General features: G+C 39.2%; 1 protein-coding gene across 1 annotated transcript in view; it reads left to right on the forward strand.

The window, feature by feature from the left end:
• SNX13 (sorting nexin 13) overlaps window positions 1–13,056 on the forward strand; it is a 63,593-nt gene that overhangs the window by 7,908 nt on the left and 42,629 nt on the right. The window lies entirely within an intron of this gene.

Consider the following 13,056-nt stretch of genomic DNA (forward strand, 5'->3'; position numbering starts at 1 on the left):
GTAGCCTTCTTTTCCATGCTTGCCCTTTAGGAGGTTAAGCTGCTTAGCAGGCAAATAAAAAGGTTTATAACAAGTGGACTAGCGGAGGAGGGATGAGTGATCTGCGAGTCTCCTTCGGATTGTGAAAGAGTAGACTTGCATTCTTCAGGTGGTACAGAGACAAAGTGGGCTGCTGGGGGAGGGATGGGTTCCTTCCATGAAACCTTCTCACTGTCTGACATGTACCAAAAAATGTACATCAATCCTGAGAAAAGAACTTCTCAAAACAGTATTTCCTCAATAGTCACAATATATTATTAAATGCTATCAGGTCAAGTGAACTTTTAAACAGCTGATCACAAGATGACCAGGTAGTTCTGTACACTTGCCTTCCATGGAATTCCTGGCTACCTATGACTACTAGGCTAGTGCTTCTATATGTGTCTGTTGTAATGCTTACAACAATGTTTGGCTTTTAACAAAGCACTTTAAGATGGGAAGGTTGACCCTTATAAAATGTTCATTAGTGATGCAGATGGCTCGAAATATGTTGCCTATAGTATCTAGTTTTGTTTCAGGAGAAAGTGGTGGTGAAGAGTGCTAAATGGGGATCTTAGAACAGTGAAACTGAAAGGAGATGGACAAAGCAATAGGATTATCTGTATATCTTCCCTGTTCCTTCCATCATTATTAATTCAAATGCTCTAGTTGCTTTTCTCACCCAACTTCGGTAGGTAGTCATCTCAACATACCTTCCATATTCTAAAGTCATTGTTCTTGTTAATAATAATAAAAATAAAAATTGAGTTAAGTTTTAAATCTCTCTTCAGTGTAATTCTACAACTTTTAATAGACTGGTTCTATTTTTGTAGATTAAAATATTATGTCAACTTGAAATAATGAGGCACAAGTCTCATCTTCACAAGCTTCTATTTTTGTTTAATGCAGACACGGGCAGACTTCAGGGTGTTGAGATCTATTTTGTTTTTTGCAGGAATGCTGAGGTTCACCAATGGGACCCAGCTGAATGATGGGGCCAATTACCTACTAAACCCAATGAACTGTGAACTAGAGGAACTTGCATATATAAGTACAGATATACACCTGAGTTACCACAGATCAGGAAATTATAACCGTCTCCTTGACAATTTTTTTGGGGGGTTGTGCATGTATTGTAGTTGTTAAATAATTGGGAACCAGAAAACATGCCTCTGCAATGCAAATAATCCAGAGATCAATCTGCCTTTGCTTGTCTCTGTCTTAATGAACTTTTCTTGTAGTTGTAATGGGAAAAAATATTTATATATTGAACCTGTTTGTATTTACTTACTGCAGGTACACCATGGGAGTTAGGAATCTATATTGCTGAAATTATTTCTAAATACGTAATAAAGCATCATGATAACACTAATCACCCATGTGTGTAATACCTAGTTACCAGTTTGAAGTCCTGTATTTCTTACTTGCCTAGTAGGAGTTGTTTCAACATTAGCTTTATGTTGCTGTTTCACTTGTCCAACAGCACGATTTCATCCAACAGTATACTATTAAAATAATAGAAGGCTGATGTCACAAGGTAAATGCCATAATAGACAACATAAATGGTAATGTAGTGTTTAGATGAAGGTCAGTATCATTTGGAGCAATATAATGCTTTGTTATACATAGCACTGTTCACTCATGACTTTGTTAATTCCTTAAATTTAGTCTGACTCAGATGACTTTATTTGGAAGACAACAGGTTTGAAGTTTAATTAATTCTATGTTGTGGTCATAGGTAGAATTAGATCATAACTGAAAAGCAGCCACATAGAAACAATATAAGGTTTTGTAATCTTGAGCTCACCTTTATCCCAGACATCAAGGGTTAGCTCAGCTGATATGCTAAAAGTGCAGTTCTCAGTATGTGCTCTCAGAAGTAGATGCTGGTGGAGAGTTCAGTGGTACTGCCAAATAAGTAGGACCTATGCACAGGTTTGTAGTCTAAGCCTAGAATCCTAAGCACACCTTTAGTTTTGTAACTTGAATCTCTTTGCTTGATGTATTTTAGAGTTGGAAACCTTGATTTGACCCTTGATTTGAAAGTAACTATGCAATACAGTTGGGTGAATCCCTGTTTTTGAATTTGAGGTATGTTGCATGTGTCGTAATTCATGGTCTCCCCTTGCTCAGATCACAGGAAGTGGAATTGAGCTTTAATATGTACTTTACTATGTATGCATATGATTTAAATTGCTTTCTTCCTGACAATGTGCAGAAAATCTTTGCCACCTATAAATATCCACCCTAATTCCTAATTTGCTAATGTAAGCATATTGCAGATTATTGACTGCGTCCTTCTCTCACTCTGTTTTTCTTATGGAAGAGAAAAGGTAGTATTGTGACATACTACAGCTAGCATCCTCAATTAAAACATAGTGATTCTGTAAAAACTGTAGGAAGCTGGTGTCATCCAGATGTTGTTGGACTTCAACTCCCATCAGTTGCAGCTAGCAGGTGCAACGGTCAGGGCAGCAACTTGGGAAGGCTGCTGTTAGGGTTGTGTGGTGGTGCCTCACGAGTAACGAAGCAGGAGCCCAACCTGTTTTTTTACAGGTTTATTGTGCAAAATATTTACAGTGCAGAGCTTCAAAGTACATGTCTGTCTCAGTCGCTGACAGAATCCGGGAGTGGCCCCTTCCGGCTCTTTCCCCAGCATAAGAACTTTGGCACCCCAAGTCTCCTCCTACCCTCCTTGCGTTTCACCCCTCTGTGCAATTGGGGTGACAGAAATGGTGTGCCTCCCTCCTGACCAGCCGGGCAGGGTGAGTGCAGGGTCTCTGTAGCTTCCCCAAGCCCCTTTCCTGCCAGACTCCCTGCTTGCTGCTCCTGGCTGGATGAGGCGCTGGGGCTCTCCGTGGCATCCCCAAGCCCTTTCCTCGCCAGGCTGGCCCCTTCCCTTTCCTCCCCACTGGAGGTGTGTCGGCTTTCCGCGCTGGGTGAGGTACTGCTGCTCAGTTGGCATCGGGGCTTTCTGTAGCCTAACAGAGCCTCCGGTCCCCTCAGTGGGCCAGGTGGCGGTTCCCTGATATCCGCCTTAAGGGATGGGGAATTCCTCAGAGCAGCCCAAGACAGATTCTGCATTCTGTCAACACTGAGCATGCTTAATCTCTTTCGGGAGAAGAATTCACCCTGAGAAGAATTCAGCATATTAGAGAGAGAGAATCAAATTGAATCAAATCATAGAGTTGGAAGGGACCACGATGGTTTTTTTGCCCAACAACTCTTATTGACCCTCTCCTCGCTTTTCTGGTCTAGACTGGTGTTATACCAGATAGCCAGATTGATACAGCTGGGTCATGATAGGGCAGTTCATTAACTTAGGTCATGATAATTTATGCCAAGTCAGTCTGCAATCATAGGAACATAGGAAGCTGCCTTATGCCAAGTCACACTACTGGTCCATCTAGCTTAATGTTGTCTACCCTGCGAAGCAGTGACTCTTTCCTAGTCCTACCTGGAGATGTTCAAAAGACATTTGGGTTCAGGTATCAATAAACCTGGTTGACAAAATCACCCAGTACAGCAATATCTCAACATGATTGAACAGCTCCAAAGAGCCCAGTGGGCAAACAAGCAGCATAGTGGCAGATAAAATTCAGTGTAAGATGCAAAATAATGTACAGGTGAGACTCGAAAAATTAGAATATCGTGGAAAGGTTCATTTCTTTCATAATTCAATTTAAAAGGTGAAACTAATATATGAGATAGACTCACGACATGCAAAGCGAGATATGTCAAGCCTTTATTTGCTATAATTGTGATGATTATGGTGTACAGCTGATGAGAACCCCAAATTAACAATCTCAACTATAGCAAATAGAGGCTTGACATATCTCGCTTTGCATATCATGAGTCTATCACATATATTAAACTCCAGTAGCTAATGAAAACAATTGCTTACATAAATGAACTTTTCCACGATATTCTAATTTTTCGAGTTTCACCTGTATACAGACAGTGACTAGGACAGGGGCAAGGCACACAGGGGCTGGGAATGGAACCCCCACCTGAAATGGTCACCAACTGTATTGAGATGAATTCTTTGTTACATTTCTAGATTGCCCTTCCTCCCAAGGGATCCCAAGGCAATGTACAATAAAATACGGGGTGTGGAATAAGTATCCCAAATAAAACCTAGCAATAACCAATATACTGTAGCATCAGCAAAACTCAGAACCATTAAACACAACATACTACTATCTTCAGCTGTATTAAAGCAAACTAACCTCAGTTTGTAAAAGTCTGCATAAACAAAAATATATTCAACTGGCATTTAAACATGCAAAACAAAGATGATGGGGGAGGGGGCCAGCCTGGCCACGAAAGCAGATGCTACTTCTGCCATCCCTTTTCTTAATTTGTCAAGAGTTTCCCAATGCCATACTGTGACATTCCTCTAATCCCTACCAGTAAAGGCACCCTAGTCTCATTTTCGGCTCATGCAGGCACATAGTACAGTACTAAATATGCAATTAACAAAAACAGCTATAATGCAGTGAATCACATTGGTACATATAAAGAATGGAAATAGAATTATTAAATTGTGTCATATGAGCAAGGTACTTAAAGTGCCGAGCATCAATACAGTGGTACTTCCAGTTACGAACGGGATCCATTCCGGAGGCCCGGCTGCATCCCGAAAACTTCGTAACTGGAGATGCCCTTCTGCACACACACGCAGTGCAATCGAGCACTTCTGTGCACGTGTGCAGAGAGCTTCTGCGCATGTGTGCGCGAAGAAACCCAGAAGTATACACTTCCGGGTTTGCCGCGTTCACAACCTGAAGTTTACGTATCCAGAAGGATACGTAAGCAGAGGTACAACTGTATATGCAAAACAATAGTAATAGTTGCAGAAAACAGTTTTAATAACCAAAATAATAAATAAACAGTGTAACAAACTTTTAAGCTAGTAAAACATTTAAACCTTCAAAAGTGAACTATACCTATAGTCAGTGCTTTTTTTTCTTAAAAAAAATGTTTAGGTGTACTCTCATTTTCCTATTCATGTTGAAATACTGTCCCTCAATGAGGCCAAACTTAGATTCACAAAATGTTTAGGGTTTTGCATTGCCCCAGAAAAAAGCACTGCTTATAGTAGCTACACAACTGCAGTTTATAACTCACCTTAAAACTCAAGATATTCAAAAAATATTTGGGGTCCTAATTTATATCTCACACAAGTTCAACCCTGCCACTCACCAGAAAGAACTGAAGTATGCTCACTTGCACTATCATTCAGTGAAGCACTATATAGTTTTCCGAGTCCCACTATGAGCTACACTAGTAAACCATCCACCAGCTTGTGGAGAGTGGGGGGGGGGTGTCCTGTCCCTATGATATCCCCCAAATGATTCTGTAAAGGGTTAACACCCTTTGCTGTTTCCTCAACACGATCAGCCTACAAGTTGCCTCCCACAGCCAGATCAGTTTTAGTGAGCTCCACCTGGAAGGTGTTGGGTTTTAGCTTCTAATCAGTCCCAGTCTGGCTGCAGTTCATGTCAGTTTGCTGAAACAGCAGCAGTTGGTGGAAAAAGCAGGTATGCTGCATGTTATGGCAGTGGGTTTTTTTCTCTTGTCGCTGACTCACTGATGCTGTTGGAGTTCTTCTGTTCTCATCCTGGTCAGCATTGAACAAGACAGTTAAAACACATTATTTATGCATTCAAAGAAACATTTTAAAATATAGTCAACATGAAGTGAAGATGTTAGACTTCATGAAGCCAGTATTTTTATTTTTATAGAATAGCTCATACTTTTGCAAAACCTAACCCAGGATACCACCTTCATGTATTGTTTCCAATAATGTAAACACATGTTTACTAGTAAGTCCTATTGAGTTCAAGTGTGTATACAATGATTGCAGCCTAATTAATATACATCAGACTAGGTTGTCAGTCTAAATGCTATTGTCCTCTTGTTATTTCACAAAGAGCAGAATTGGTGGAACCCCTAATCATCACACCAAAATTGAAAATATTTTTCTTTTAATTATTTATCTTTCTTTTAATATAAATGTCAAACAGAAAATTCAGTACTGTAATTCACCCTGAAGGAAAAATAATTTGAGCAAATAACTGAAAATTCAGCTTTTATTTGAACACTATGCTTAATCAGAATTTCATAGAATTTTAAAATCAAGTAATTACTATGTTAAGGAAGTTTGAATGCAAAGAAATAAAACAAGACCTTTATATAATTACAGCATATGAAGTTAACCAGTAATTAAAAGCAAGACATGGTTGTAAAAATAGATGATAATAAGTAATGAATAAATCATCCCTATTTCACAGGCTGGTCCTTGGTGTATGGTAATTTTTTTCTGCAACTCAGCAATGAAATACATTACCATCCTTTAAAAAAACAACTATGGGGTCTTCCTCCTCCATGCCCAGTGCTCTGAACTATATCATACTACTGTAATCTGATGTGCTGTTTTCCATCCTGGTTCTAAACACAGTTCTTGAAAATCCATTGCGTTCAGTAGGACTTATCTGTAAAACTTCGATTAGGATTTTGTGTTAAAATATCTCAGCATGTACTGTGGAGGGGAAATCACAAGTAGGATTGTACTAACAAATTTCCATTCATGGATTTCTGTTGGATCCAGATAGTCTTGTTTACTTGTTCATAGAATGAGAAGAGGCACCTTAAAGCATAGTCCTCTTCCCCACCTCCAAACACCATTTGTCTACTGCACTTTCTTTTTTCTCCCAGATGTTTCTTATCTTCTCCAAACTGCTGCATGTACTGAGAGGAAACTTACTTTCTCAGACCCTCTGGTAAGAGGTGGAAAATCCCACTATTCATTCTGTTCTTCAAACTGTACTTGGGAACTGCTGAAAGACTTTGCAAGAAGAGCAGGGGCTTTCCTCCCTGGTGAGTGAAATTGCTTATGGGTGGCACTTTGGATGCTACAATATTGGAAGCAGCATGACATGAACTATTTCTGGTAATATATTTACCCCTGTGCACGAATACACAACCAATCTATGTTTTAAAATTCCTTAAAGGCTTGTCAGGTGTCCCCTCAATGGGAGAATAATAATGACAGACAAGCTTTTCTGAAGTACAGTTGCAGAAGGAGTGCTGGGTATGCAATAAAATACATTCATGTGAAGCTACAGTGAAAGCATGGCCACTACTCTAAATAAGCTGATTAAGCTATAGGATCCTCTGCCACGTGCAATGCATCTGTGTCTGACATTCATGGCTTATTTGGCAGTCAGCATTCAGCGTTCCTTGAAGGTGAAAGATTTCAAAGCCACTATTATTTCTTACTCTTATTTTAATAGATCACAATAGTCCTTGACCTGAACTGTTTACATTGTAACAATGAGTTTCTTACAGGAACAGAACAAGGCAATGCCAATTGTCATAATAAACAATGAACTTGTTGCCTGCCAGCCCATAATCACCAGTTCTTAGTTAGAGAAGTGAAAGATTATGAGGACAGCTGAATAATGAAGTACTTTTTAATGATGCACCTGTTTAATGCTAGGAAAATGGCAATATTGTGGAATTTCTTTTTAAGGTTGTTTTAAAAATGATATGTTCGCAGTCCATAATAGAAGAAATGCAGTGAACTTGGCAGATAGGACTCAATGGAACAAAAAATTAAGCACATTTGAATTCCCGTAATTCAGTGGGAGATTTTAAGCCAATTGATAGTATGTTGAAATCATACTTTGAAGTGCTTTCATTTGTTTGAATCATGCCCTCGGTTTTTAATGTCTTGCCTTATCTTGGCTACTGACAGGAGGAGGAAGAGAGAAAGATGGATATTTATCTCCAGCTATACTGGCCTTATTTGGGAATTCTCTGGGGATTAAAGTTCTATTACAGGGCTTTATTTAAGAGTCAAATACATTTGTGCAGTACTGGTGATCCTTGAAATATGCAGGCATGTGCCTTAGTGTCTGTGTCTATTACAAGTTCATAGTTTGTTAAAAGTTGTTCATACTTTTAGCACATCTCTTGAGAAATATAACTCATTGTACATGTCACAACCAGTTTTATCATATATATTTGCACCTTCAGATGCTTTAAATATCTCCTGATACTGTCCCCATGACAGCAGGAAAGAGTACAACCTAACATGCAAGTTGTTAAAATTAATCAACCATGCTGTTTTCTGTGAAAGACAGATCTAAACATAGAATGCAAGATTAGTATTCTGGATCTCTCAATATTGGGGTGGGGGTGGGGGTGGGAATCTTATGTCCAATTCTAACAAAAGGTTTTTTTTTTTTTTTTTCCAAATGAACTGCTTCTGTGGGAATTTTCTAGAAGCATTCCTGTGTTGGAGAATGCTACATTGTAAGAAGCCGCCTTAAACCATTAATCTGGATATGTTTGACTCGGTGATTTACAAGCAATTCAATAATTCTTGAGATGGAAGGAAAATGAGATAAAAACTTTTTCTGATAAAAAAGTTTAATAGGAATGAAGGTTATGTGCAAAAGTCAGTGGTCAACATTGTTACCATAGTATTGGAAATAAGATGTTTGTGTACTGTGACTACAAGTTTAAGAAAACTCTGGTTCGTTCTTCAGCCAGCTAGTGAAAAGCAATCTATTTGGGCCCACGTCATACCTGCATAGTACACTATGCACTATGGTACTGTATAGTATACTCTGTGGGAAGGTGAGAATAATCTACCAGGAAACAAAATTATTTTTCTGCAGCTGCAGGGCATAAAACAAAGTGACATGTTACTGAGAGGCATACATCACTTTTAATGCCAGTTTTTGGAAATGGCAGGCGGGGAGAGTGCCTTTGTGCAAAAGTTCTGCTTGCAGGCCTCCTATGGGCATCTGGTTGGCCGCTGCAAGAACAGGGATGCTGGACTAGGAAGAGGTGTTGGCCAGATCCAACAGGGCTACAGTGGTACCTCTGGTTATGAACGGGATCCCTTCCGGAGCCCAATTCATAACCTGAAAGGTCTGCATCCTGAAGCGCCAAATCTGCGCATGCTCGCTGCACGATTTGGCTCTTCTGCGCATGCGCGAACCTCCAAACCCGGAAGTAACCCGTTCCGGTACTTCTGGGTTTGGCAGGTTCGTAACCCGTGACGAACGCAACACACAGTGTTCGTAACACGAGGTACGACTGTATTCTTTTTATGTTCAATTCTAGATCAACATTGTAAAATGACCTGTTTTCTGAGTATTTTACTCTTGCTGGAGTCCTGGATTGTTCAAGATCCATCTGTCATTTCCAGCCTTGGACAAAATGTGTTAGCATTTCCCCAAAACATTCCTTAGTTCCCTATAGTGTACTATCTCCTGTTTATTGATGATATGGTGGTGATCTACCTACAGATTTCACTTCCCTCTGGGAATAATCAATCTAAATGGTAAACTATACATGGATTCCAAAGTACCGTACTTCTTCACTTGTTGCCTTTTCTTTTTGAATAAAGGGAAGATAACAAAGATAACCTATAACAAAAAATAAGATCTTAAAATTTAATAGGCTAGTTCCTCATTAAGAATTTTTATTTTAGTACTGTTTCCAAATGAATGATTATGAAACATGGGGTTTTAAAATATGTTTCTGGACTTGCTTGCAATCTAATTAGAGAAAGTTGAGCACTTATAAAGTGGATATATATTGTAGTTTGGACTGTGGAAATGAGATGCATTTTGTCTCCAGATATTATTCCAGGATCTTTGGTCTAAGGGAGGAAGTTTTCTCTTGCTCCCTGTCCCCCAGCAGACTTAAGAGGTAATGATAGCAAATATTGTGAAAATATTAAGAGGAACTGATTGATTGCCACAGTTAAGTTCCCATTATCTTATGTATAAACTTCAAGAAATTAGCGGTTTAGCAACTGATTTTACTTGATTATGTGTTTTAGTAAAGAATGAAAGATACCCCACTCTCCCAAGTGGTCTGCAGCAAAAGCCATTGTTATGACCACACATTTCTTCTGCTTCTGGTCTGGAATTATGAGGGGTCAGCTAGTGGTCATGGGCCTAGATTAGCTCTGATCTCTACAGTAGGCTTCTCTACCATTGGTAAATATTGCTCCTACAGTAGTATTCTCTCCCAGGATGAAGAAATCTTGCAAGATTTAGAACAAATTGCTTCTAGAGTCAATACAAATGAATTTAACAAGCAGGATTGTTAATGTCTAGTCTCCCACCCTCAGACGAAAGATGCTTGGCTAAGCAAATCCCAAAAACATTTTTGATACCATCAGCACACAGTATCACCAACAAGTACAGGATATACAGTGCAACGGTTCTTAAGGAAAGTTCTAAGCAAAGGCATTGTCCCAACACTTGACATGCCCCTCCTGCTCTGCTTTTAAAGAGCAACGCCTGTCTTTTACCAGTTTAGGGCTGCAGCTAGATTACCAGCCTATCTGAACAGAGATTGCCTGGTCTCAGTTATCCATGGTCTCATAACCTTCAGGTTAGACTACTGTAATGTTCTAAACCTGGGGCTACTTTTGAATACTGTTTGGAAACTACACTTTGTTCATAAAAAAGCTGTTACATTATTAACGGGGACTGGGGATTATGATTGCATTATGCTTTGCTATGCTGAATGCACTGACTCCCACTTTATTATTCTTTTAGCACCAGGAAAAGTAATTTTCATTTTCCTGAGCTTTTAAGCGGCACTTTTAATGATGTTGCTTTTATAATGTTATGGCTTTTAGCTGATTTTAACTTTCAGGGGTTTTTATAAACTGTCCTGGGATTATAGCTGAATGGTGATATTATATCTATATCTATGAATGAACCATTTGTAAGCTCCAGTGATTTCAACTGGAGAGTTTAACATGTTTTTCAGTGTAGATATAAGGTACTTAGCTTTGGTAGCATTGTGGCGTGTGTTTTGAAACCCCACTTTTAGTAATGTGACACTAGTAAAACTCAAAATAGAAATAATCTACTTAACCAATAAACTGCACCTGAGTGATCTTTATCTCTTGGCTTGGAAATGAAAAGGATTAGTCTAAGTTCAAATGTTCTCTGTTGTGGGCTACGCAAGAGTATGTACGCACTAACCTTTTCTCTTTGCTTTTTCTGTGGTCCAATTTGGTTTATGGCTATGTGTTATGGTTATGTGGTAAGATCTGGTATAGCAGGGACAACAGATGCTGCTGTGTTTATGTTGTGCATTCAGTCTAGTGACCAGACCTTCAGGATTGTCTCAGTGCCTGAAGCTAATGTGTGCATATTGGGAGCAGAAGTACATACCATGCTATTTTGCTTTTGTTTCACTGTACTAATTAGCTAAGATGGGAGATTGAGTGCTTGACTGTTTCTTTCTCATATATATCTCCTGAGCATCGGGAACAAAATCATAGTTGGAATATATCTTCTCCTACATATGCTGTGTGCAGAGAAAATGCATTTGCCCACTGTAGCCTAAAATAACTGAATCCAGACACTGAGGCTCTATATTTGAGGGAAAGAGGCTATGCTATGCTGTGAGGTAGTGATCATCACCCTTTGATAAGCAATGCTGTCTTCCTTACATAATGAAGCAATTTAGGGAAGGGGTAGTGAGTTCCACTAGTCAACAGTGTCCCTGGAAAAATGAAATGCAGCAGTAGCCTGGGCACCTAGTGGTTGGAATAAAGTCAATCATGATGGAGACAATTCTGCTATAGATATCTCCCACTCCCATTTATGTGTTACTAAAACTATAGAACATCTTTCCTCTTCATTTTCATATACTGGTGTATGTGGCAAGTTTCACATCCTACAGTAGCATACCGGTAGTTAATGGTTTCTGTTGTGCTTTGCATGAAATTATTTATAGATTCACATGCTCTATTTTTAGTGAGCTGGCTCCATCTAAATAAACTCTATCACTCACAGTTCAGTTATCTGTCTTGCAGAAAAAAAGAATGATTGCTCTAGCTTTTTTTCTAGGAGCAACCTGATCCTACTTTTGCTACTGGGGAAGCCAGGCACTATTCAGTGAAATAGCATGGTGAAATTTGCCCAGAAGTTCCAGCAGAAGTTTGTTTCTCCTTTCCTTATTCTCAAACATTATGAGATTATCCCATGATCCTTTCTGCATTGCTCCCAATCTTGGAATTTTGCTGTGTGTGTACATTGCAGTAGGTTAGACTAGATTAGTCTTAGGGTCCCTTCAAACTCTTTGATTCTATTATTCTGTTTAATGCAGAGCCGGGTTCTCTCTTGCTGTTAAAAGGACTATTAAAAAAAAAGAAGAAAAGCAACTATGCTGCCTGTAAGCACCTTGTGTAGAGAAGGTAGTGTTGACATTTACCAGTGAACATAATTATTTTAATTAGTAAGCATTAAAGTGTACTGAAGTCCCTTGGTGCTCATATTCCCATTTTCTTAAAAAAGAGATATGGTTTTCATGCATACCACAGTTCTGAGGATTATGTTTTCTTTGGGATATTGTAAGATGTATATCTTACAAATCCTTGCAAAATGATATTAAGGCTAAGTAAGCACACTGGCAGCATAAACATCTCTTACAGTACAGGCTGTGCTGCTGTTGGCATCCTAACTCTTAAGTGACATAACTAACCTAGATAAACCTCTGATGCATCAAAGGCTTACAGTTTAGCTTTCACCCCCACCCCCTTCCCCTCAGGGATTGCATTTGAAAGGAGGGAAGGAGAAGGGAAGAGAAGTATGTACAGAATTATGTACAGCAGTCATAACTATGTTTTATATTGCAGCATTTTCTCACACACTAATGAAATAATCGTGCCAAATTAAAGGTCTTTGAGCCCAGTGATATTGGTGGAAGAATTAACTAACATTTAATGATAGGCTACTCTAAGGATCCTAACTTTAGCTGAATTGTGCCCCCTGCCTCCCAGCTGTACCCATTCTTGCTTCCTGTTTCCTCTTTCAGTTGTGTGGCTAAGAGAGAGCATCACTCTGATATTTTTTCCATGTATAAGGCGCCCCTGTGTATAAGACGCCCCTGTGTATAAGACGCCCCCTATTCTTTTGGGACTCAAAATTAAGAAAATGCACTATGCACTATCTGTGTATGAAATTGCCCCTTATTTTAAACGTAAAC

This window comes from Lacerta agilis, chromosome 12 (genome assembly GCF_009819535.1).
Source record: "Lacerta agilis isolate rLacAgi1 chromosome 12, rLacAgi1.pri, whole genome shotgun sequence".
NCBI classification, from domain to species: Eukaryota; Metazoa; Chordata; class Lepidosauria; order Squamata; family Lacertidae; genus Lacerta; species Lacerta agilis.